The sequence below is a fragment of the Theropithecus gelada genome, chromosome 9 (assembly GCF_003255815.1).
Source record: "Theropithecus gelada isolate Dixy chromosome 9, Tgel_1.0, whole genome shotgun sequence".
Lineage (NCBI taxonomy): Eukaryota > Metazoa > Chordata > Mammalia > Primates > Cercopithecidae > Theropithecus > Theropithecus gelada.
The window spans coordinates 70822710-70850687 of record NC_037677.1 but is presented as its reverse complement, the minus strand read 5'-3'; the positions used below and the strand labels follow the sequence as shown (position 1 = coordinate 70850687).

The following is a 27978-nucleotide window of genomic DNA, read 5'->3' as shown; positions in this document are numbered from 1 at the left end:
GGGACTACAGGTGCATGCCACCACGTGTGGCTAAATTTTCATTTTTATTTGTAGAGACAGGGATGTCGCTATGTTGCCCAGGCTAGTATCGAACTCATAGCCTCAAGTGATCCTCCTGTCTCAGCCTCCCAAAGCACTGGGATTACAAGCATAAGGCATAACCAGCCTAGGCATGAGCCACCACAACTAGCCTAGGTATTGCATTTTTGAAGTTCACATACTGGATGTTCTGGGGCCTTTTAGCTCGAAGACTTTACAGATACAAAGAGATCTCATATATCTAGTTGTTGATTCATCCTTGTTATACAGAAATTCAACATTTACAAAAATGGCTATTCCATAAATGGCAAATGGGAAAAGGGCTGCCAACTGGGAATTAGTTCCATAATCGTACTGGACTCTCAGGCAAAGAGTATCTGAAAAAGCATTGGGTATTTTTGTTGTTATTGTGAATTTTTACTGTGCCTTGCATTTATTTTAAAAAATCCCTTATTACTTTACACAACTGACAGATACATTGGAATATATCACTATTCCTATTTAAGTGCAAATGTGACAGAAAGATTCCTCATTTATAATTAACAATTTTTATTAAATAACTAGGTCTAGACAGCTAAGAATACTTTAGTGAAGCAATCTGAAGAAGCAATGAGAAGAATTTGATCTGGAATTAGACTGGATTGAAAGGCGATTGTGGACAGCCAGGAGAAAACACCATAGTATCTCAAGACTCAGGAGGAAGCAGAACTATTATTATAACCATTCAGAAAGGAAAGACAGATACTATACTTTCTCATATTTAGGATGCTGAAAGCACCTGGTATGCCACATAAATACTTTGCTGTCTGTTGCCCACTTCTCGGTCAACTTGGCAAGATTGTTTTAAAGACTTCCACTTGGGTGGCTGAGGTGGATGGACTGCAAAGTCAGGAGTTCAAGACCAGCCAGACCAGCCTGGCCAAACATGGTAAAACCCCACCTCTACTAAAAATACAAAAATTAGCCGGGCGTGGTGGTGTGCACCTGTAATCCCAACTACACAGGAGGCTGAAGCAGAAGAATTGTTTGAACCCAGGAGGTGGAGGTTGCAGTGAGCCAAGATCGTGCCGCTGCACTCCAGCCTGGGTAACAGAGCAAGACTTCATCTCGAAGAAAATAAATAAAGGTTCCCACTTTCCCTGTTGTCTTAATCTATATCTATCCCAATGGCTCTAAATAAAGGCTGAAAGGGGATGGGAAATGGTTCAGGGATATCCATTAATGACTGGAAGAACGTGCCAAAGGCATTTTATTTGCTAAGTCAGAGGTACAAATTCCCACCATGCTACAATGCATGACAAAACTAAGAATCAAATATGAATAGCAGTCATGATTTAATTTTAAGTGTCAACTTGACTAGGATATGTTGCCCAGTGTTCTGGTCAAACATCATTCTAGATGTGGCTCTGGAAGTATTTTTAGATGTCATTACCATTGAAACCAGCAGACTCTGAGTAAAGTAGATTACCCCTAACACATGGATAGGTTTAATCCAATCAGTTGAAGGCCTTAAGAAAAAAGACTGAGGTCTCTCAAGGAAAAATGGATTCTGCCTTCCTACTGCCTTTCAGACTCAAGACTGCAGCATCAAGTCTTGCCTGAACTACTGGCCTGCTGGTCTACCATGTGGAATTTGGACTTGTTAGCCCCCACAATTCCAAGAGCCAATCAATAAAAATCTCCTCTTTCTCAATTTCTATACACAAACATATATACAAGCCCACTTGCCACACCCCATACTGGTTCTGTATGAGAAGAACCCTAACACAGCACTCTACTGAGAAACACTACTATAGAACCATAGTCTTCTGAGAAATAAAAACAGGCAACCATAAGATATTCCCCCATCAGCTGATTCTGTACTGCAAAATACTATGCATACAGCTCGATTTCAGAACTTCTGGCATGTTGCTGTAATTAAATTTATGATCTGAAAGAGAATTAAGTATTTTATCTGTCTTTGAGTTCACATTTAGAGCAAAGTGACTGGCACATAGCAATAAATGAATGACGATGTTATAGTTCAGCAATCACAGGATCTTCTTTTTCCTCGAATCTTAAAAACATACTTTCCCTACAAGGGAGATCTTATGCCTAATAATTTACAAGGCAGGAGTTATACTCAAGACACTGATCTTGGGCCGGGCGCGGTGGCTCAAGCTTGTAATCCCAGCACTTTGGGAGGCCGAGACGGGCGGATCACGAGGTCAGGAGATCGAGACCATCCTGGCTAACACGGTGAAACCCCGTCTCTACTAAAAATACAAAAAACTAGCCGGGCGAGGTGGCGGGCGCCTGTAGTCCCAGCTACTCGGGAGGCTGAGGCAGGAGAATGGCGTAAACCCGGGAGGCGGAGCTTGCAGTGAGCTGAGATCCGGCCACAGCACTCCAGCCTGGGCGACAGAGCCAGACTCCGTCTCAAAAAAAAAAAAAAAAAAAAAAAGACACTGATCTTGTATTTCAGTAAATTTCACCAAAACAAATAGTACACTTTAATGATTTATCTTAGGGTGAGCAATCATTTGAACAAATTATTCAGCTGTAGAAAAGTGGGGAAAAGAGAAAAAGGGACCAGAAGTAATCAAAACAGTGTGATATCTGCATGAGGACAGATATATAGACCAAGGGAACAAAATAGAGAGCACAGAAACAAACTGTTACACAAATGGTCAACTGATTTCAAGGGTGGGAAGAGCACTCTATGTGGAAAGGACAACTTTTCAAAAAGTGGTGCTGGGGAAACTGGACTCTTATATTATACTTTTTTTTTTTTTTTTTTTTTTAAAGACGAAGTCTTGCTCTGTCGCCCAGGCTGCAGTGCAGTGGCACGATCTTGGCTCACTGCAACCTCTGCCTCCCAGGTTCAAGCGATTCTCCTGCCTCAGACTCTCGAGTAGCTGGGATTACAGGTGCCCGCCACCACGCCCAGCTAGCTTTTTTGTATTTTTAGTAGAGACGGGGTTTCACCGTGTTGGCTAGGCTGGTTTCGAACTCCTGAACTCAGATGATCCGCCCACCTCGGCCTCCCCAAGTGCTGGGATTATAGGCGTGAGCCACCGCGCCCAACCTCATTTTTTAAAAATACAGTGTAATACTGTGCCAGGCACGGTGGCTCATGCCTGTAATCTCAGCACTTTGAGAGGCTGAGGTGGGCAGATCACCTGAGGTCAGGAGTTCGAGACCAGCCTGGCCAACAGAGTGAAACCTGGTCTCTACTAAAATTAGCTGGGCATGGTGGCGGGCGCCTGTAATTCCAGCTACTCAGGAGTCTGAGGCAGGAGAATCATTTGAATCCGGGAGGCGGAGGTTGCAGTGAGCTGAGACTGCGCCACCGCACTGCAGCCTGGGTGACAGAGCAAGATTTCATCTCAAAAAGCAAAACAAAATAAAACGTCAAAATGGATCAAAGGTCTAAAACAAAATGCAAAAACTATAAAACTGAGAAAACACACACACACACACACACACACACACACACACACACGGGAAAATCTTCATGACACTGGATTTGGCTGTAAATTCTTGGATATAATACCAAAATCACAGACAACCAAGGCAGATAAATTAGACTTGATATAAAAAACAATTGTATGTTAAAGAACACTATGAAAAGAGAGACAAGGACCACCCACAGAATGGGAGAAAATACTTCCAAAGCATATTCCTGGTAAAGGATTGAAATCCAGAATATATAAAGAACTCCAACTCACCAACAAAAAATCCCCAACCAAATGATAAAATGGGAAAAGGACTTGAATGGACATTTCTCCAAAGATATATTTATAACCAAAAAGCACATAAAAAGATGCTCAACATTACTAACCATTAGGGAAATCCAAATCAAAACCACAAAGAGATACCACTTTACGCCCATTAGCATGGCTATTATCAAGAAAATAAGAAATAACAAGTATTGGTGCAGCCGCGGAAGACAATGGAACCCCTGTGTAGTGTTGATGGGAACAAAAGATGGTTTTCCACTGTGGAAAAGTTTGGCTGTTCCTCAAAAAACTAAATATGGAATTACTGTATGACCCAGCAATCTACTCCTAGGTATGTAACCAAAACAACAGAAAGGAAGAACTCAGATAATTGTACACCACTGTTTATAGCAGCATTATTCACACAATAGTCAAAGGTTGGAAAGAACCCAAATATTCATCTACAGAGGAATGGATTAAAACATGTGGTTTATACATACAACGGAATATTATTCTGCCATAAAAAATTCTAACACATGCTACAACACGGATAAAACCTCAAGACATTATGGTGAGACAAGCCAGTTACAAAAGGATGAACATTACATGATTCCACTTATGTGTGGTGCCTAAAATAGGCAAATTCACAGACAAAGTAAAACAGAAGGTTTACCAGGGATTAAGGGAAGGCACAATTGGGAAGTGAGAAGTTACTGTTTAATGAATACAGAGTTTCTGTTTAGGATGATGAAAAAGTTCTGGAAATGGATAGTGGTAATCATTGCACAAAATTGTGAATGCACTTAATGCCACTGAATTGTAAACTTATATGGTTAAAATTTTCATTTTCACTGTTGATTTCTTTTTAACAAATGCTCATTATTCCTCTACTCAGTGAGGGTGAGACCAGTCAATGGCTGACCTAACTAAGTATGGTTAAAAAGGTTCCCTATCTAGTCACCACTCTGACATTCCAGGAAGATGGTATGGTTAGGGTTTATGTAAATAACCCATTCAACAGGCATTCTGCTTATTCCCTTGACTTCATGTATTTAACCAACCTTGCTGTCCTAGTGGCTTAGCTAATTTATATTTATCCTCATGTAACTCAGGGGTCACCTACTCTAATTCTAACAATACCTCCACATCTCTCCTACAACCAGAATGAATTCCTTATTCCTCCCTGGTCTCTTCTACTTACTACATTTTGCTTATATTTATGTTTGTTCTTCCATGTGTGTTTCTCCCATTAGATTCTAGGTTCTTTGAAGGTATTTGTAGTTCTGAATATAACACAGCTGTCCCTTAAATATATGAATTAATGACCCTCAATCCAGATTATTTACTAAGGACCAGTACTGTTTTGTTTTTAGTCTGAAACCCAGAAAGACTTGAACTTTAGAGACAACTATTTTGGCAAGAGACTAAGGGCTTCATTTTAAAGTATTTTATTTTTGAATTTTAGCTTTGAGCAAATCCAGGTATTCAGAATACCCATATGCACAACCAAAAACAAACAAACAAACAAAACAAAAAACAAAAACTAGACAGCTGAAAAAAAAACCACAGACTAGAAAACATTTTAATATGGATTATCTGCCGAAGGAACAAATGAATCTGAAAATAATGCACAGATTCGTAGTGTAGCGTGATGCCACTGTATGCAAAATCTAGGGGAAGTTGTACAGGCAATAAAATTCAGGAAAAACTTAGTCTTTTATTTAGGAAAGATACTAACTATAAGAATAATAAAGTGCCACACGAAAGAGAATGATATGTAAATAGGAGACACTTCCCACTGGATGGCTCACAAAGGCAGGTAGTGTAACAGAAATAATATCTTATAATCTAAAACTTTGAGTTCAAGTTTTTTTTCTTTTTTTTCTTTTTTTTTTTCTAAAACAAGAGTCTTAACTTTGTCACCCAGGCTAGACTGCAATGGCAGGATCTCAGCTCATTGCAGCCTTGACCTCCCGGGCTCAAGCAATCCTCTCATCCCTGCCTCCTAAGTAGTTGGGACTACAGGTGCCCAGCAAAAGTTTTTTCTGTTTGTTTTTTGTTTTGTTTTTGGTACTGGTAGAGACGGAGTTTTGCCACGCTGCTCAGGTTGGTCTCAAGCTCCTGAGCTCAAGTGATCCACCTGCCTGAGCCTCCCAAAGTGCTGAGATTACAGGTGTGTGCCACTATGCTGCACAGCTCCCCTCTTTTTTCATGAGATAGGGTCTCCCTCTGTCACCGAGGCTCAAGTGCAGTGGTGAGATCATGGCTCACTGCAGCCTAAACCTCCTGGGCTCAGGTGATCCGCGATCCTCCTGCCTTAGCCTCCCCAGTAGCTGGGACTACACAGGTGTACTACCATGCCCAGCTAATTTTATTTTGTTGTAGACAGGGGTTCTCCCATGTTACCCAGTCTCAAATTCCTGGGCTCAAGCAATCCTCCCACCCCGACCTCCCAAAGTGCTAGGATTACAGGTGTGAGCCACCACACCCAACCCAGGTTCTTTTTTGACTATCACAAGCTGTGTGAACCTAGATGCCAAGTCACAACTGAGCTAAACCTCACTTTCTCCACCTACCATAGAAAATTACCACCACATATTCTCTTCCTTATATTTATTTCTTCTTTTCAACGTTTCATTCCCCTATGCCATCTGTAATTTTAGTAGAAAACATAAATATTAGATCTAAAAGGTCTTGTAAAGGAGCGGGGACAGGTAGGTGAATTGATACTGACACACATAAGTCAAATGAAAACTAGTGTTATGAGAAGCAATACCTATGAGTTAGGAGAATACACCCGTCAAAAAAAAGGAGATTCTGGGGCGGGGAGAAAAGGGAATATGTGACTTGAGTTCCCGACTTTCTAGTTCCCATTTCCAGTCTGAGTAAAGTTCAGCTGTAGTTTCTTGCTGTGGATGTACCATGACAGTGCCTGCTGTATCATCACAATAATCACACCCTTTTAAAATTTAGTCTACTTTACATAGTTTCTATTTTGTTTCCTTCTCATTTGTAAGTTAGACTTCTCAAAGAGTTGAGTGGATTAATAAATTAATATGTATCCTGAAAGCATTACACAAAATAATACAATCATTTTCTTCATAAAGCTAACATTAGAAATAAAATAATGCACATGAAAATATTTTGGGAATTATCAAATTCCCAAAATTAAATTCTAATCCTAATAAAATATTACTATTATACTGAGGAACAAAACTGAGATTTTAAATATGACCATGTTTCAGTAAGATTATGCAATTAAGAAAAAGAATAAATCAATCCTATGATCTTATTTTGATTGGAAAAAAGAAACCAGAAAATCTTTCTCAATGGCAACTAGTGATGGCTTAGAGTCTACAAGCATAATTTCACATACTTTAAATTCATAGCAGCAGCTTTGAAAATTTAAAAGGAGACTGGCAGATTTTTCAGCATATGATCACAGCAGATTTCGGACCGGGAAAGAACTACTGCCGTGACTTATAAATGTTTTTAATCTGAATATTGCAGAATAGCTCATGCTTGGGCCAAATTTCAGTCAAAATAACATGTTCCCGAACTCTGAGGATACATTTTCAACACATCAAGTTTTGCAACCAATTTTTACAAATGAAGAGCTCCTTTTTAAAATAGCAACAGATATGTACTGGGGTAATTTATGGGACCTTAATAAGCATGTTTCATTACTATTTTTGAAATCACAGCTATATAAAATAATATAGGTAGGTAATGGAATATTTAAATAGAATACAGAGCAAAATTACTGAATATTAAAACATGATAAAGCAACTTTATATTAAAAATAATTTTTAAAAAACAAGGAAGTATATTCACTCTGCTTTAGCTGCTGGTTCCTCTTTTCTTGTTGTCCATCCTACTATCGAGGCTTCAGCTTAGCTCTACTACTGCAAGCTGTCACTTTTGACTTGAAATGGAATAAAGCCAAATATTACAAAATAGCTGTTTCCTGTTCTGGTCTCATCTCCTAGACCACCCCCAGGCTATGCCTGCCCATGGATGCTCATCCTACCAAGTCAATGATCTACCAGTAGTCAGTTAACAGTTATGTATTTTTAATACTTTCAGCACAGTATATATGCCACAATTGTTCTCATTTTACGTCAACAAGGCACCTCTAAATTTTAATCAAATGTTAAAATGAAGGCAAAGTGAAACGGAAAAGGGAGATGAGATGCATATGAAAACTCATGGAGTAACTAGGAACGTGTTCGACGCCTGTCAAAATATAATCCAGAAACAGATATAGAAAAAGAGTAGCCAGGCACAGTGGCTCACACCTATAATCCCAACACGTTGGGAGGCCGAGGTGGGAGGATTACTTGAGGTTAGGAGTTTGAGACCATCCTGGCCAACATTGGTGAAACCCTGTCTCTACTAAAAATACAAAAAATTAGCCGGGCGTGGTGGCTCGCACCTGTAGTTCCAGCTACTGAGGAGGCTGATGTGGGAGAATCACTTGAACCAAGGAGATGGAGGTTGCAGTGAGCCGAGATCACTCCACCCTGGGTGACAGAGTGAGACTTCATCTCAAAAAAAAAAAAAAAAAAAAGAAGAGAGTAGCAAGTGCTGAGTAAGTACTATTAATCCAAATGATCCTGGTTTTCCAATTCTGCAGAACATTTGATTTGCATCTGGCACCCTAACTGAAAAGTTCTTTTAAGATAAACATAGCTTTAGTTGAATGACTCTTATCCTAAAGACTAAAATAATTAGGACTTGATTCATTTAATGTTGACCAGTTGACCAGAAAAGGCTGGTTTTTCACCTTCAACAAGTTCACAGACGTAGTGTACTCACTGCTACAAAGGTCATTTAGTCTAACTCTTTTATCTAATGCTTAGAGGACTTCCAGACCTTAGTATTATAGCTACAAAGTGTCTTCCCAGAGCCAAACAAACAAAAAAAAGAATTTTGTACCTTATTGAATATCACTTCTACTTTCTGAGAGAAAAATAACTATCAGCCACAAGTAGAGTACATGACTTTCCCTGTGGAAAAAAGGTAAGGGTGTGCTGTAAAGGATAACACCACAATATAGTTTTGCACTCATCTTTTCTAATGTCATTTTCTTAAAATAATAGTTTAAGAAGTCACAATGAAATCTTACTTACTTATTCTTCATAAAAAGGGGGAGAAGAAAAAAACACTACTACAAAAACATGTTCTATTATACACTGTCTATGGGTTATATTGAGAGTTGAAAAAGTTTGTTTAGCACCAGCTGGAGAAAAAAATGCTAAGAGTTCCAGGGAAGACTACTAAGAAAGATTGTTAAAAGTAAGCAGCAGATGGTGGCAAAGAAATAGTCAATGAGCGTGTGAATGGTAGGAAGAAAAAGGAGTTTCAAATATCCACCAAAAGGGTTTAAGATACCATTTATGAAAAGGGAATTTACAATATGTCTCTTATTGAGCAGTTTCTGTATTATAAACTCCTTAATGTATCATTTCATTTAATCTTCCTAACAACCCTGAGGTAGACAGTATTTATAGCTGAGAAAACCATTTATTCACAGCATTGAGACTTTCCCAATGTCAAATAGCTAGCAAATGGTAAAGCTAAGATTTGAAACTAAGTTTGCTTGAACTGATGTCAAAATTCATGCTCTTAACCATTATGCTATAATGAATCTCTAAAATGAAAGGCTCTAGTAAAGACCCAATCAATTAGCTGCTTCTGATATTTACAATAACCAACATGCCATTGTTACACAGATAATTTTGTTACTCTCCTGAGAACTATGCTTAGTGATCTTTTTCCTCTTTTATCTGACCCCACACCATGTGTATCCAGCATTAATTCTATTCATAAACTCTCTTCTTTAGCTAGGCTGACATTCTCCTGTCCCCTAAAATGCCTCCTCATCATTCATTATGCTGTTCCTCCTGGCAAATGTCTGGATTACCATTACCACTGCCACCACCAACCATCCCACCACCTCATCCTTTCACTTCCATCTCCATTCAGTCCTCATCCTTTCACTTCCATCTCCATTCAAGTGAAGCCCATTAAGTTTTATCTCTTTCACGAGACTTCTTTAACCACTTCAGTCTCTATTGACTTCTCCTATCTTTGTATTTCTGAAGTTTTTACTTCAGGCTCCTTAAATTCAGTCTACTTCAAGGAAATCATTTTTTATGTCATTTCTTATCATAGATGAAAAACTCCTTGAAAATAAAATAAAGATCATTACTCACAATACTTTTATCAACTTTTAAAAAGCATTAAGCAACTAGCAGGAAGCCATGAAACTGGTAAAAAGTAATGCTAGAGCAGTGACATGATACCAGGAAAATAACAAATCTGAAAGGAACTGTAGGACAAAAATAATTATGTAAGTATACTAATAAATGCTGTACCAGGTCAAATTTCCATTCACACTATAGAAATGTTACAGTTTTAAAACAATCTAAAGTGATGTGTCTGTACTATAAGCTGAAGTGAAGGTAAAGTTTGAAAAAGCAAGTCCCTTCTCCACCATACAAAGCAACTGTAACAGGAAGTTCTGTTTACTTTTTTCTGTAAACTATTAGCAATATCATATTACCCTGAGAAATAAATCTGCTTATAAACAAATCTCTATCAACAAGATTTCAAACTTTGTCAGTGGACCACTTATGTCAAATATTTAATTCAAAGAAGTATAACATTTGCCTAGTAATAACCAAACAACGGATTAAACTGTTCACCTTGGCTGACTAATGGCTAAAATTTCACCTTGCTTGCATTATTTCACCCTGGTTGTGAAGCAATTCCAAATGCCATAGGACAATAACACAAATTTAGGAGGAAAAAAAATACATGTCTCTGGTACACTCTACTTCCTAAACTACTGCTAACTTATCCTAGGCAACTGTTCGAGCTATTTTTAGTAAAACAGATGTGCTGAGCAACAATTACCTTAAAACCACAGCCAAATAAATTTATATGATCAATGATGAAAGAATTATCGGTTAAAATGGACTCAAACTGGAAAAACTGCTTTATCATTGAAAGACTACAGAAATAGATAAACAATGTGGCACAGTCCAGACACATTCACTAGACAATGTATGACTCTTCTCTCGTTAAGTCTTTAAGCAATCTTTAGTCTAGGTACTAAGAAAATACTCAGGTTTGTTTTACCCATTCCCTTCAACCAGCACTTCACAGCACAACAGTACTGTATTTAGTATTTAGTAAAGTACTGTAGTTCAATGTCTATACTCTACAATGAGAGAACAGTAGTATTAATAGTCTTATCTCTAAACTTTATCAGCTCATTATGATACAGAACTCTTTTTTTTTTGAGACAGAGTTTTGCTCTTACTGCCCAGGCTGTAGCGCAATGGTGTGATCTCAGCTCACTGCAACCTCCGCCTCCTGGGTTCAAGTGATTCTCTTGCCTTAGCCTCCCGAGTAGATGGGATACAGAGCTTCTAATGGAATCATTCCTTCAGGTCTAGGATTTATGATTCTACCTTATTTTAGGGAAAACATTACTACAATGAATTTTAATATACTGTAAGATAAACATGGGGTGTAATTTTGAACAAGCACATTCTGCATCAAATCTCTAATGGTTTTAACTAGTGACCTTTGTTTTATTTCTTTATTACATTTAAAAGCAAAGAGGATTGTGATGCCTAAAAATACTGGACTAACAAGCTAGACCAAGCCAGGTTAGTTGGAATGAATATGTACAAATTTCAGGTAAGAAATAGTCTCTTCCACATCCTCTATGAAGCAACCCCAACCTGAAAACTGTAGGTGTGTGCATGGCCAGTAGCCAAAATCCATGATAAAATGATTTCAAAATCATGCTAAAAGTTAAATATTCCATTTCATTATCATAATTTTTAAGTGAATGTGACCAAAACTGTTACGGAAATTTAATGGAAAGTTTTTTTGAACTTCTATAATCATGCTCCAAAGTAAAGGAAAAATACCACAGCAATTATAGTAACAACAACAAAAACCTTTTTTTTTTTTTTTAGATGTAGTCTCGCTGTTGCCCAGGCTAGAGTGCCGTGGTGCAATATCAGCTCACTGCAACCTCTGCCTCCCAGGTTCAAGTGATTCTCCTGCCTCAGCCTTCCAAGTAGCTGGGATTACAGGCACCTGCCACCACGCCCGGTTAATCTTTTTTTTTTTTTGTATTTTTAGTAGAGACGGGATTTCACCATGTTGGCCAGGGTGGTCTCGAACTCCCAACCTCGTGATCCACCCACCTCGGCTTCTCAAAGTGCTGGGATTATAGGCGTGAGCCACCATGTCCGGACTCACAAATAACTATTAAAAGTATCTTTAAGAAGCAATAATTTATTTTCTGTTCCTTCTCCCCAGCCAGCTAAAAGACACAGTAGAATCTGCAGATTTCCCCACTACTTCCTCTCCCTTTTCCCTTCCCCCTCTACTTCAAAGAAAGTTAAGTGTAGCCAGGCATGATCAGGAAACCTAAAAGGAGGAAGTAGAATCTTATCTGTGTGCACAGGGAAGGAGAAAGACACTTAACAATGTCAGGGTATGTTGCTTCAGTGGCCTAATTAATATATATCCATTACACTGTCTGAAAATGTTGGTTCAATTTCTCCTTTTAGTCATGTTTCTTTCCAAAATACTAAAAACTGTAATGATTGCATCCTGAAATAGCCAACTAAATGTCACCTAAAAAGCTGACCAGTGCCGGGCGCAGTGGCTCACAACCATATTCCCAGTATTTTTGGAGGCCGAGGTGGGGTGGATCACCTGAGGTCAGGAGTTCAAGACCAGCCTGGTCAACACGGCAAAACCCCGTCTCTACTGAAAATACAAAAATTAGCCGGGGGTGGTGGTGCACACCTGTAATCCCAGTTATTCAGGAGGTTGAGGCAGGAAGAATCTCTTGAAACCAGGAGGCGGATGTTGTGGTGAGCTGAGATTGCACCACAACACTCCAGCCTGAGTGACAGAGTGAAACCCTGTCTCCAAAAAAAAAAAAAAAAAAAGGCTGACCAGGTTAACTAACTTAATACTCGCTATCTGATATTCAATACATTCAAATCATTCAGAGAAAAGAGTAGGATTCAAACCAATGACTTAAAAGTGAAAGGATTTGTATTAATCCTGACTCACCTGTTTCCTAACCACTACCTCAGTTTATCATTTTGATTTAACGAAGAATAAGGCTGTGCAACTTGTAAAGGAAACTAAAGAAAAACATACTACTACAGAATAAAATGCTGAGAAATGAAGGAGAAAGGTGGTAGATTGGGAATTCCCACTGAAAACATTTAATTAGATTCACAACAAAGCATCATTTGTGGAAAGTTTAAAAACTTACATGTACCTACTACTCTAGACTAAAAAACAATATACACAAAGGCCATTTCCAAAGAGAATTTTCCCCCATCTACTTAAAAAGTTTATAAAGGATAATTAGCATCCATATTCAAAAGAAATTGCCTCATGAAATTTTAAAAAGTGAGAAAGAAATAAGCTCAATTAAAAAGCTTATTCAAGTGTACCCAAACTCCCTTTGACTAACAGAGGGTTACCCTAAGGTTGAGATAGGTCAAGGCACTATTTACAAAATTTATGCCAGTAACAGCTGCCATTTTAAGAAGCTAAGGAATTTAATGTACTGCTTGGACAACTGGTTATAAAATAATCAATCTGGTAATACCGCCACTCTAATTACACAAACTCTAATTTTTTTCTTCTTTCTAGAATGTTTCTGTATTTCACAAGATTTATTTAAATAAATAAATTTAACTATCTTAGGTATCTGTAGTAAATTTTCATTCAAAATAAGAGAAATGTCTATCATTTACACATGGGAGAAAATATTTTTATATTTATAACCTGATCTTATTAAAAAACCCTAACTATAAAAAATATACATAGAAAAGTTCTCCTATAAACCAACACTTAGTCTAAAATTCGTAAGAAATTCTAAAACCAAGGTATGCTAGATCTTAAATCAAATGCTCTCATGGTAATTCCTTCCGATTTCTTCGAACTCAGAATTCACGTTTTTCAGAAACACAATGGTTAAAATGTCAAGTCAATCACTTCACTTCTGGAAGATACGGCATCCTTCTAGGCCAGAGGGTGACTTAGTATATATACTAGCAGAGCAGATTAAATAGCTTACTAACAGAGACAATCATACAATTCACCAAACCACGTAAGACTTTAGCTCTTATGCCTCTGAAACTGTTTTAAAAAAAGTTAGGGTACCCCCCCCCACCCTCCCCCTAGCATATTCTTTCAATCATTATAATTTTCAAAAACATGTCGAGTTTTAGGCCACCTGGCAAGAGTTTATTTTTAAAAGTAATTTCTACATAACAATTTCACTTCTCTAAACCAAATCCAAGCTGAGACTTGGTTCCAAAAGTGCTAATAATACAACCACAGAATTAAAACATTAAGACTTGGAAGGTTCCTTTGATTTCACCTAGATTCACCTACTCTAACTGCCTCTAACTGACTGGGGGAAATGAAATGATAAGGTCTGTAGTAAACTAAATGGTATTCACACTTAACAAAATAAAACCCCAGGGAAAAGCTCCAACACCTCCACTATTAAACTGTGATTTGCTATGAAGCAAATATTATAAACAAAGAACAAAAGCTAACAATACAAAAAAAAACTAGGTCCTTTAAAGAAATAAGAAAAATCAAATGGAAAGACAAGAGCATATCTATATAGACTTCAAGACATGAAATAATGTTTACACTAAATGAACTATCATCTCATTTTCGTAGACCTAATAGAACTATTCTAATTCCCTAAGTATTACAACTCCATGCACAACAAATCACCCCTCATTAACACAAGCTCTTGTTCGCTCCATGGAAATAATAGCTCTACATTTTATTTTTGAAAAACAGTAACAAGTCTGAAATACAATAGTATTAACTTTTTACTTCATTAGAAAAAATTTAAACCGGTTCACTCATCCTTTCTATGCAATTACTGTAGTATTTTAAAACATCTGAGTAAAAAGAAACTTATAATATATACATTTAATTCAACCTAAAATCTAAATAAACAAATGAAGGCCAGGTGTGGTGGCTCACACCTGTAATCTCAGTACTTTGGGAGGCCGAGGCGGGCAGATCACTTGAGGTCAGGAGTTCGAGACCAGTCTGGGCAACATTGTGAAACCTTGTCTCTATTAAAAATACAAAAATTATCTGGGCGTGATGGTGTGCGCCTGTCATCCCAGCTGCTCTGGAAGCTGAGGCAGGAGAATTGCTTGAACCCAGGAGGTAGAGGTTGCAGTGAACTAAGAATGTGCCACTGCACTGCAGCCTGGGTTGTGAGACTCCATCTCGAAAAAAAAAATATATATATATATACACACACACACACACACACACACACACACACACACAAACCCTTCTGTTTTACTTATACCTGAAAAAATTAACTGGCAATTTCAACAATCTTAAAAAATATTTACCTTAATACTTTTGATGAGTTTCTTCACATAATTAAAATCTAATAGTCAACTGGACAATGTTTCCCTAATTAAATGTGTTTGTATTTAAATTGCAGTAATGAACTAAAATTTATAAAGAAAATCATTCAATTACTGACATTCTAAAAAAATTTCCCCTTTAAAAAAAAATGAACTATTATGCTAAACTGATAGGTATACATAAACACTAATCTCATTTAATTACATTAATTTACCCAATTCTTAACCTTTAGAGTTGAAGACAATTTATACTAATATTTAACCAATTACTTTCTAATAATGACTATTATTTAGAATGTCACATACTTTTATTTTGCTTACTTCTGTATTCCTTGCAACAGAACACTGCCTGGCTCATATTAGATGCTCAGTATATATTGTTAATTGAATAAATAAATCGTTTATCCTATAAGCAAAATCGACTGACTGCATTCACTGGGTTTTTCCGCACAACTAGAAGTTAGATGAAATGATATTTAAATAATATTGTTTAAAGAATATCTGCATATCAATAAAGTTTAACTGTTAAATTTTAAAAAGTAATCTAAAATTTCTTACCTGGTACGGCTGAAAGGCACTATCTTCAGTTAAAAAATCCAGTTGCTTATCTACAAGGAATTCTACTGCAGTGACTGAACTGGGTATACTTCTTTCAACCAGAGGTTTGAAAGTCTGCCAAGAAAAAAGAATTTCTAATGATAATTTTCTGGGTAGTATCCTGAAAATATGAAGGAACACACATCAATACAATGTATCAATGTCATCACTACAGAGTCTTAGGATGACAATTAATATTAATTTTCATATTATAAACTAATGCTTTTATCTATACCATAAGGTATTTGTGTTTATTTAAAAGGAACAAACTAGATCTACATGTGATATGGACATATTTGAGTATACTAAGTCCCAACTGTTCACCTTTTAAAAAGGGATGTAATAAAATACGCATGTGTGTAAAAATGTCTGCTTAAAAAGAGAAATTGCTTTTGAAGCAGTAAACTAGGTTGGAGAACATATTTACCCCTGCCTTTTTTTGTTGTTTAACTGTATTGTTTCTTATTAAAGAGAGTAGTTATTATTTCAATGTACACTTTTTGTCTAGCTCATTTACATTAAGCAGGATTTTAAATGATCAGGAAGTATCTGGTCTTTTAACTCCACCCCTTGCACTCCCACCCCCGCCCCTGCACCAAGCACAAATAAAAGTCCCACAGCTTTGGTGAGAGCAGCATGGAGGAAGGGAGTAAAGAAAGAGTTGGTAAGAAGTGCTACACAAAACCCTACTTTGCAGTCAAGTCCAAATCTCCACTACCTATTGTTTAAAAAAGTCAATCCAAGGTCATTTGATTCCTTTAAGAAGATACCTTTAATATACGGGATTTAACTCATATCTTGGGTGGGGGTAACAGGGACAGAGCCAGGGGAGGAAGAGGAAGGAAACAGGGATACAATGTATAAATTTCTTTATGACTATCACACTAACTTTCAAAGTAGATGAAGATTAAATAAAATACAAGTGTCTTATATTCATGGTGCTGTTCTAAAAACTTGAAAATGAAAACAAAATTCCACCATTTAAAAAACACAGTGGCTTTACTATAAAATTTTCTTTTAAATAATTGGAAAACAGTTCCGAAAACGGAATTAATAACCAACTCAGTTTCTAAGTTACCTATATCACATGCAGAAATCTTTCTAGCTACAGGGTAATTTGTGTTAATATTTCCACATAAAACAAAGCTTTTGGCATAGACAGTACAAATTCCCAGGCGTTTCAAAATCATTGTGTTTCCCCTTTCTCTTATTGTCTTTAAAAATATATAACATCTTGTTAGTAACAATAAACACACTCCAGGGAAAAACTTCAAGATGTTTGGTTTGGAGTGGCTTTTAAGGAGTTAATTTCTGTATTTAAGAAATTCCTAAGAGGAATTTCAGGTTGACTCACTGCAATCTGTAACAATGTTTCAAAGTTAAAAATGTAATATTAAATTTAAGCAAGTCTTATTTCTACACTATCTACATCATGAAGTTACAAATAATATTTTCTTAATTAAAAAACAGGAAAAAATTATCTTACATTTTCACTTATTTTCAATATTTAAGATTAGAAAATCTAATCACAGTAACACCCTCTCTCTCATATCCTGGGCTAACCTTTTAAGCGCTGTATTATTTATCAAAATTATTTTTATTTGGGTGAGAAATCACATTTTCAAAATAGAAAATCCTCACATTATTTAGCTATTTCCTTCTACTGTTATCATTTAACACTTTCCAATTTCATAAAATCCTATTTATTATTTTACTTAACAAGTGACAAAAAGTTTGTAAGAAATTCAAGAGCATTCATTTAGGCTTTAAAAGTGTCCACCACTATGTGACCAATTGACATGAAATATGTAACATAAACAGGGATATTTGGCTGATCCCTACTGTAAAAAATGTTTTTTCATATTATATCGCTGTCAGTTTAGTTTTTAAGTAAACTAGAAAACACTGGCATCTTCTCAAAAGGACTTTTAATCCTTGAACATTATCAAATGATCTATTTCTTTTCAAACAGTACCATGTCAGGTCAACCCATGAAGGTTAACAAAAAGGTCCACAAAAGGTATTATCTAAGTGGCTAAAGATACAATTCAATTAAGTAGGATTTGAAAAAGAAGTAAAGTTCTCCTTCTGGAGTGCCTCTTTCTTACGCAAATAATACAGGTGGCTTGCATTTCCTATGAGACCTAATCATTTTATAATATGAAAAACATTCTTCTGAAGAGCGCTCTCCTTTTCAAGGTAGGTCAGAGTTCTAAGGGTAAATTTCAACAAGCCGACCTATGATTTAAATTATTCTAAGTTAATTAGAAAAAAAGATTTCTAAGCTAAAAAAAAATCTCACATTTTAAGATATCTCATTGAAAGCCAAGTAAAATTTGGCTACCAGAAATGTAAGAAAACTAGCTGACAATGATCAAATTTGAATACTCTTATAAGGACATGAGTACTTATAATCATTTACAAATGGAAGTCCAAAGTATATCATGCTTCTTAAATAGCAAATAAAAAGTGCTGATAAATACTTTTATAGTATTTGTTAAAGAAATGTTTCAATATTTATTAAATGAGCAACAGTGAATATGTGTGACTGCTCTACTTTAAGGAAAAATGAAACGCAAACAACATATGAAGTGATATTAAAATACACCCTGGTGTTTTTAACTGGCAAATCCACCATGTAACTATTGTTAATTTGTGTATTAGTCTAGTATGTTTCAAAGGAACATTTTAAGTTTAAAAATAATAATAAACATATTTAAATAAAAACAAATGGGTCCTACAGCTGGCATGATGAATTTGTAGTAAATAGTTCATGGGTCTAGGTGCACTGGAATGTAAAGAAACTAGAACTCATGCATAACTAATTCAACACTCTAAAGATATATGATTCTATGAGTAACTTCCACAGCCTAAAGGGAAGCAATGAGCTAACATCTGATGAAAGTCACAGTAGAATATGGCCCTAATCACAAAAGACTATTACTCAAATGCCCTAAAAAGCCTTTGAAACCCAAAATGAAAATTACTAACACTAAATGTTCAGTTGAAACAAAATGCTTTCTCAATTTTATTAATGGAGTGAGAATGTTTTTTAAGGTCATTTATCAGTGTTAAACACACTTTAAAAATAGTCTATGGCCAAAATAAATACAGTTGAGGGCCTGCGTTTCTAGTAGGGCCTACCAAACTATAGGAAGAATGCTTAGAACAACTGTATCCTGTTTGGGGCTCCATGCTGCACCACATTCCATTCACATGAGGAAGAGGCGAACAGATGAGCCCTCCCCGAAAAACATTTTTAAAATAAATCAGCTACAGCTCTTAAACACAACTCAGCTGCTCAAACAAACGATGTTAAAGCTCACCATTTCACATTTAACAGGAAATTCAAGGAGCTTATGTCTGCAGTCTTAGTTTCTAACAATCTCTGGTTAACAGTTAACAATTCCAAGTTTAAAAAAAAAAAAAGCTTATTAACTGCAAAAATACTAATATAAATCTCACCAAAGGTAAATACTAAAGCAGAAAACAACCTAAGCAACATTTTAGAAGTTAAGATTTAGTCTACCAAAAAAAAAAAAAAAAAAAAGACTGGAGTGACTTGAAAGAACAAAGTCCAAATTCCCACCCAAGCAGGTCTATTGAAAAACACGATACTGTTAGAAAACAAGTTGGGGGTGGGGAAGGGAATAACCAAAAAAAAAAAAAAAAAAAACCTCACAAAACAAATACCCTCACTTCTCTTGAAACACTAGTCTGAAAACCCTAATTTGAAGCACTTCTGCCATACTTTAAACAATTAAACTCTAGTTTTTAAATTAACATTTACAGTTATTAAATTACTACAAACACAATAAACCTTTTTAAACAAATGAAGTTAAAAATTCTTAAGACTAAAAACATTGAGGCCAGATCTTTTACAAAAGGCAGTGACCTTAATTTCTCAGGCTGAGAAGAAAAACCAAATGTAAATTAAGACAAAAGAAAAAGGAAGCAGAAAAATACAAACCGTACTTTGTTCTTGAGAATTTTAAAGTATTTTTAAATCTCAGAAATCCACAGCAAGGCTTTAAAGGTCAATAAGTATTTGCTGAAATTTCCATTTTGTTCTGGAAGAGTATTTATCTAGTGTAAATACTTCTTTAGTCTTCAAAATCACAGGCAAATGGCTCTCAAACCAAGCATTTCTGAGCTCACTTGCAGCGGCGTCATTGTATAGGAAGAAAAGCCAAGACCACAGAACGAAGCAGGAGCTGTAACCTAACAAGTCTCCGACGAGCAAATGACGATTTTCTGTCTGCTCTGGCTGAGCCCCGGCAGTGATGAGGATTACAACTCGCTCTTTGTCATCAGCACTGTGGTGTTAACGACTAAGAAATCCTGCAGCTGAAGCACTACTGCATCCTCCGATCTGGGTCAGGATAATTTCTCTCGAGGTCGCTTACATAACCAGTAAGATACTCCAAATAAAGAGAACAGCCATCCATCAGCTGGAGAAAGCCTTTCCCACTGTACTCTGTCTGCGTGGAAACACAGTGCAGTAGCTTCCAACAGTGCAGACACCCAAATGAGAACGAGTACTTGGCTTAGGGCACACTGAGAGAAGGGAAGAGGCGGTGCTCTGTAAACTGTAACTAATCCCCCGTCACAGGTGCTGATGGAGTCACTTCCAGCACGAGTCACATTACTGGTGATTACTCATTTGGCTGCGGCCATAGAGACTGGCTCATAATTTTAACAACAGACAAAGACAGACTAGTGGCGAGACTGAAAGCTCAAGTTTACTGTCTCCTTCATAAGGCAAATGCAAATACTAAGTTTTTGCTTTCCAGATTTACCAAGGTGAGAAAGTGCAGAAAAGAAATAACATGTGACTATCTCTCAAGTTGGCAAAAATAAAAAATCAAATACACTTTGTACGTTTTTGGGCACGATTTATTTATTAGTATAACCATTTTGCCTTAAAAATATTAAAAACTTCAAAATAAATCAATTTAAAATATTTTTAGGCAAAAACCTCAATAATCTCATAGGCATTTTACTAAAAAAAAACTGGTAGTATTCTGTAGATTTGAAAATATTCAACCATTTTCACTCATTACAAAAAACAATTTAACCTAGATAGTTCTAAGATACTTACAATTTGAAAGCATAAAATGTACTTCTCAGATGTGTTATATAATATAGTCTCTTAACATCTATCTAAATTCTAGAGTTCCGCTGTCCGATGTTGTCCAATATGGTAGTTACTAACCATATGTGGCAACTGAGCACCTGAAATGTAGTTAATCTGAATTGAGATGTGTGCTGTATGTATAAAATACACATTGACCATAAAAAAGAATTAAGATGTATCTCATGAATAGTTTTATTTTGATACGTTAATATTTTGATATATTGGGTTAAATAAAATACTGTAAAATTAATTTACCTATGTTAAAATTTTGATGTAAAGACTTAATTTAAAATCACACCAGTAGCTCACATTTTATTTCTACTAGACAAGGATGCTCTAATAGTAAGTTCTCTATTTTTTGGAGGATGTAGTCTTGCTCTGTTACCCAGGTGAAGCGCAGTGGTGTGATCTCAACTCACTGCAATCTCCGCCTCCTGGGTTCAAGCGATTGTCCTCCTTCAGCCTCCCAAGTAGCTGGCTTTACAGGGGTGTGCTACCATGCTGTTAATTTTTGTATTTTTAGTAGAGACAGGGTTTCACCATGTTGGCCAGGCTGGTCTCAAATACTCCTGACCTCAGGCGATCCACCCGCCTTGGCCTCCCAAAGTACTGGGATTACAGGTGTGAGCCACTGTGTCCAGTCTCTCTTTTTTTTTTTTGAGACAGGATTTTGCTCTGTTGCCCAGGCTACGGTACAGTGGCACGATCTTGGCTCACTGCAAACTCTGGCTTCTGGGCTCAAGCGATCCTCCCACCTCAGCCTGCCGTGTAGATAGGACTACACGTGGGCATAACCATGCCTAGCTAACTCTTGGTATTTTTTATAGAGACAGGGTTTCACCATGTTGCCCAGGATGGTCTGGAACTCCTGAACTTAAGCGATCCACCCACCTCAGTTTTCTAAAGTGCTGGGATTTCAGGCATGAGTCATCCTGCCAGGCCTTATAGTAATTTCTCGTTTCATAGTGGAGACTTATGTGATGATATGAGACTGACTCTGGCTACTCAACAAATCAAGGAGCAGAGATGGAATGGAATATAAATTTGTGGCTCTATGTAAAACATCAGGTTATGTCTATTAATTTGTCGGTATAATTAAATTTTAACCTTTAGAGCATCCAGTGAAAATTTGCAAGTTTCTGACTTACAGCAGGAAAGCTGGCCATATACTTAGTCAACCACACTTCTATATTACAATTTAATTGAAATGGTTTCAGTTTTATTGTAGAAATTAATGATGAAACAGAGGAATTATATATAGTAACATGCACTGAAACTTTAAAAATACACTTGTAGGTGTAGGTGCAAGAAAATATTTAATCTATTTTAAGATGTATGTAAATAGTCTTTTTTGTTTTGTTTTGTTTTGAGACAGAGTCTCACTGTTGCCCAGGCTGGAGTGCAGTGGCGTGATCTCGGCTCACTGCAACCTCTGCCTCCGTGGGGATTCAAGCAATTCTCCTGCCTCAGCTTCCAGAGTAGCTGGGACTACAGGTGCACGCCACCATGCCCGGCTAATTTCTGTATTTTCAGTAGAGACAGGGGTGTCACCATGTTGGCCAGGCTGGTTTCAGATTCCTGGCCTCAAGTGATCCACCCGTCTCAGCCTCCCAAAGTGCTGGGATTACAGGCATGAGCCACCATGCCTGGATGTAAATAATCTTTCATTATAAATTTATCCCCATGGAGAAACCTCAATTTCAGTAAATCTAAAAATTCATACTAATTAAAAAAAAATGTTTTTTGAGATAGAGTTTCGCTCTTGTTGCCTAGGCTGGAGTGCAATGGTGCAATCTCAGCTCACTGCCTCCCGGGTTCAAGCGATTCTCCTGCCTCAGCCTGCCATGTAGCTGGGATTACATGCATGCACCACACTTGGCTAATTTTGTATTCATACTGACTTTTTAAAAATAACACATATATAACCCCTTTATATCTATTCCAGAAGTATCACTTTCATTTCACAGAAATTAGCAGGTTAGCTACTGAAAAGAAGCCAGGATCAGTGGCGGGTGGATCACTTGAGGTCAAGAGTTTGAGACCGGCCTGGCCATCATGGCAAACGCCGTTTCTACTAAAAATACAAAAATTAGCCAGGGCATGGTGGCGTGCCTGTAGTCTTAGATACTCTGGAGGCTGAGGCAGGAGAATTGTTTGAATCTGGAAGACGGAGGCTGCAATGAGCCAAGATCATACTACTGCACTCCGGCCTGGGTGACAGAGCGAGACTCTGTGTCCAAAAAAAAGAAAAGCTACTGAAAAGGTATTTTTAATTTAGTATATGATGAACTTGCGCTTATAAAAAGAATGAGAAGAGATGGGCAATGATTAGCAGGACTGTGAGTAAAATATGGCTTTATTTTATAGAACATATTGTGTAGAATATGCATGGTACAAAAAGGTAACTTTATTTTTCTGTGATGGAGCTTCGCTCTTTTCTGCGCAGGCTGTAGTGCAATGGTACCATCTCAGCTCACTGCAACCTCTGCCTCCCGAGTTCAAGCAATTCTCCTGCCTCAGCCTCCCAAGTAGCTGGGATTACAGGTGCACGCCACTAGGCCCAGCTAATTTTGTATTTTTAGTACAGACAGGGTTTCACCATGTTGACCAGGCTGGTCTCAAACTCCTGACCTCAGGTGATCTGCCCACCTCGGCCTCCCCAAGTGCTAGGATTACAGGCGTGAGCCACCACTCCCAGCCAAGGTAACTTTAGAACGAAGTGTTTTGAATAATGTTGTCAAGTGGATATTAAATCACATATAACCATCCTAATAATTCATTCATAATCAATCACTGAGACAAAAAGAATCTATGTAAGTAAAAGAACTCACAATATGTTACCAAAAAAAGCAAATGTTTAATACAGCTTAATATTATAAACTATCAAATTTTAAGTTTAATACATTTCCCCAATTTATTGTACATTAGAAACTTTCACAGGATTTATCTCATAGTCTTGCATAAACTCAAGTTTGTCTACATTGTATATGATATAGACTTAAAAACAGCTGTTTTTGCTTCTCAAGTGCTTCAATCCCTTACAGAATCATAAAGCACACAGAAGTAGGCTTAGCTAAACCACACAACTGCCTAAGTCATACAATCTTAGTAACACAAATGTACTAATTTTTAGTAAAGTTAATGTAATTAACAATACTGAGAAGCCATTCATTTTAAAAAAATATTTCACACTACATCATGGTTGTATTAAAATAAGACTAGCTTCTCCACTACTATAAATACTATAGAATCAATTCTTGATGCAAAGGATGCAGAGTTACAACTAGTTGGTAACAATCAATGCCTTTTAAATATTTAAAACGGGCTTGACATATATATATTTAGAGATTGGGTCTCACTCTGTTGTCCAGGCCAGAGTGCAGTGAAGCTATCAGCTCACTGCAGCCTCAAACTCCTGGGCTCAAGGCATCCTCCTGCCTCAGTCTCCTGAGCAGCTGGGACTACAAGTATGTGCCACCACATCTGGCTAATATAAATATATTAATGTGACTGGTCTGGTATTAATTGGTCTGGTATATTCGTAAATTTTTAACACAAACAAAAATAATGAAGTAATGACAGAGAGAACCCACTTGGTATCAAGCATAAATTGCTAGGTTTTACATCAAGTCTCCTTAATGTACTCCTGTTATTACAACTCCTTAGGAATAGTAGATCCCACCCTTCACACATTTTAGTCCTTTAAACTGGTTGTTCTTAAGGCTTATACCTTCTTCACTGGACTGAGGTAAAAAGGTGAAAAGTTAACATTAATTTTTCTTTCTTTTTGTTGGGAGGTGGGGAGGGGAGTAAAAGGCCTTTTTTCGCTGCTAAACCAGGCTAGGGGAAGAGGAAACTACTCCAGTTACTGCCCAGAAATACACATCTCTAACTTCCTTCCTTTTTAGTTGGTTTCTAGGTTACAAGTTGAATAAATCAACAGAGGTCAGAAAGTAAACAGAGGCTAAAGGAAGGCAACACTGTCTGCCTATCCAAAGAAAATCTATTCCTTCCAATAATGTGAGAATCTTATATGTACAATTTTAAGAGTTAAAATAAACAAGGATTTTGGTTCCATTTATCTTGGGCCATGAAAAGAATACATCTCTCATCTTTACACATGTGGAAGCCTAAACCACTGGATTTTAAAAAATTAAACAGACTCACAAACTAAAAAGCAAAAACTCTTGCAAGTTCAATTATCTAGCAGTATAAATATTTTTTAAGACATATGGGTAGGAAAAAAAGATGAACAACAGTAGTAACAGGAATTCAACTTGACTGGACTTACAAGAAAGCTGACTGTAATTCATTATTTTTCAATACGGCATATTGTAAAATCTATGAAAATACATAAAAATGTGACTCCTACATCACTGTAATGTCCAAAGGATCAACTTTTTAACATTAGGTCATACGCAGTGGTTCACACCTATAATCCCAGCACTCTGGGAGGCGGAGGCAGGTGGATCACTTGAGCACATGAGTTCAAGATCAGCCTGGGCAACATGGTGAAACCTTGTCTCTACAAAGAATAAATGGCCAGGTGTGGTGGCACACATCTGTGGTCCCAGCTACTCAGGAGGCTGAGGTGGGAGGATCGCTTCAGCCCAGGAGCCAGAGGTTGCAGGGAGCTGAGACTGTGCCACTGCACTCCAGTCTGGGTGACAGAGCGAGCCTCTGTCTCAAAAAAAAAAAAAATAAAGTTTTTAACATTAATAACTCCATGCAGATCTTCTATGTAATGCCAAACTTGTGTATCACAGTTTCAAACCTTCAATAGTCTATGAGTTTTACAAGGATTTCTAGTAGATATGGACCTTAAGACTTTTTTAACTCTCCTTTCTCCAGCAAACATTGTAGCACATTCATTCTATCAATAGGTATAAAATGGCTTCTATGTGCAAGGCACCATACTTTGGCCCAGGGTATGCAATAGTGAGGAAAAGACCACAAAATTCTTACCCCAGCAGAGTATTCAGCCTTTTATAAGAAAACAGAAATTAATACAGTAATCATACAAATCAAGCAGCAATCATACAAGCAGACATAGTGGCATGCCCCTGGAATCCCAGCTACTTAGAAGGTGAGCTGAGAGGATGGCTTGAGTTCAGGGAGTAGGAGACCAGCCTGGGCAACACAGCAAGACTCTGTCTCTAAAAATATAGGTATTTTTAAAAAGGAAATACAAAATTTTTAGTCCTATTACTTTAATGTTAGAAATACTCTCATTTTTACAGATAAAAAAATGGACACTCAGAGCTTAAGTGACTTTGCTTGTCAAAAATCTTGTTTATAGAAGTGCTAGGACCAGAACTTGGATTTCCTAATTCACAGCTGAATGGTTTTTACATCGTAAGATGGTGTGAAAGCACTGTATTTATTTTCATGCTGGTTCGCAGGGGTGGCAGAGAGCAAAGTGTTTTGCCATCTGCTGAATTAAACTTTAAACTCTGAACGCTAATGGAGAAAAATGAAGCCTGTCTAGAAGAAACGGCAAAGTCATAAAGTACAAAGGAAAAGAAGTATGACATAACTCTATACATTGTTAATTTGCTTTACTGATATATGTCACCTTTCACAAAGGAGAAATAAGCAGGATTAGAAGGAAATCAATTCAACATAAAGGGTTTTTAAAGCTATGTTCAGAAAAAGAACATTGGGCAAGATGATAAAACACTAATATTTGGAAGAAAAGGAAAGCTTAATTAATTACTTTTATTTCTCTCAAGAAAAAGTGATTTTACTATGGAAAATATAAACTAGAGATTAAAAAAATAAAGATTAAATGATATGTACAGGATCCTTTTTGTTTCCAAAAATAGAGTTTTCTTAACAAGTAACATAATTATATTTGAGAAAATTTGTAAAACAAATGCATGAAGAAGATCCCATATTCTTATCCTTAGTGAACCCAGCCAGTTAACTATTTAAACGCACTTTCAGTCCCTTTTTCCGTCACAACCATATTAGTTATCAACATTCAGGATACACGCAAATTTTAAGTTGCTCATTTTATTTAATAATCTCATGTTCTTACATTGCCATCATTTTAAGTAACTACTTAATAAATAAGCACGAGTTTATTAAAGCATTAGTTTTATTATTCATTCTCTTAAGGCTGAATGCTTAAACTGCTTTCAATTTTGTATTATAAACAACACTATGAACATCTTCATGCTTTAAATAACTAAAATCATAGATTAAATTATATGTTAGAATACTAAAATGTGGTAGAGATAAGCTCAGAGCCATTAACTGGCAGTCTTTGTAAAAATCATGACATTGCCAAGACATTAGAGATAGGCAGTTGAGGCTGGACACTGTGGCTCATGCCTGTAATCCCAGCACTTTGGGAGGCCGAGGCCGGTGGATGACTTGAGGTCAGGAGTTTAAGACCAGCCTGGCCAACATGGTGAAACCCTGTCTCTTCTAAAAATACAAAAATTAGCTGGGCATGGTCTCAGGTGCCTGTGATCCCAGATACTCAGGAGGCTGAGGGAGGTGTGGGGATTACAGGCGCCCACCGTCACTACATCCCGGCTAATCTTTGTATTTTTAGTAGGGACAGGGTTTTGCCATATTGGCCAGGCTGGTCTCCTCCTGACCTCAGGTGATCCACCCTCCTCAAACTCCCAAAGTGCTGGGATTACAGGCTTGAGCCACGGCACCCGGCCACGAAACCAATTTTAATTACATATGTAATAACAGTAGTCCCACAAAATATGAGACTCACTGAAGTCAGATGATTGAAGCTTATACAGCATCTGAAGCTACAGAAGGAATAGAAGCTTGGGGCTTTTAAGGGTTGGTGTCTATGCAAGTTATACAAAATAGAGTGAGCGGAGAAAATATATGATGAATAAAGATAGTCTTGTTATGCAGACTGAAGTCTCTCAGGGAATAACAGCTGTCTGGAGCAGCCCTTTTCCTGATACAGATAACTTTTTACTAAAGCAGATTTTCTTTATAGATGGGTAAATTTCTTTTACAAAAGGGCAGCTTTTCAGAATTACTCCTGTGTCTGCAGATT

General features: G+C 37.0%; 1 protein-coding gene across 5 annotated transcripts in view; it reads right to left on the bottom strand.

Annotated features, from left to right (window-relative positions):
• JMJD1C (jumonji domain containing 1C) overlaps positions 1-27978 on the bottom strand; it is a 363296-nt gene that overhangs the window by 83642 nt on the left and 251676 nt on the right. For 3 of the 5 annotated variants that reach the window (XM_025395497.1, XM_025395494.1, XM_025395495.1), the window contains exons 1-2: positions 19784-20361; positions 15770-15883 (exon numbers count right to left, since the gene is read on the bottom strand). The gene's annotated coding sequence lies outside the window, so the exon portion shown is untranslated. Of the gene's footprint in view, positions 1-15769; positions 15884-19783; positions 20362-27978 lie in introns of those variants that run through there. The other 2 variants (XM_025395496.1, XM_025395493.1) reach the window with 1 other exon arrangement.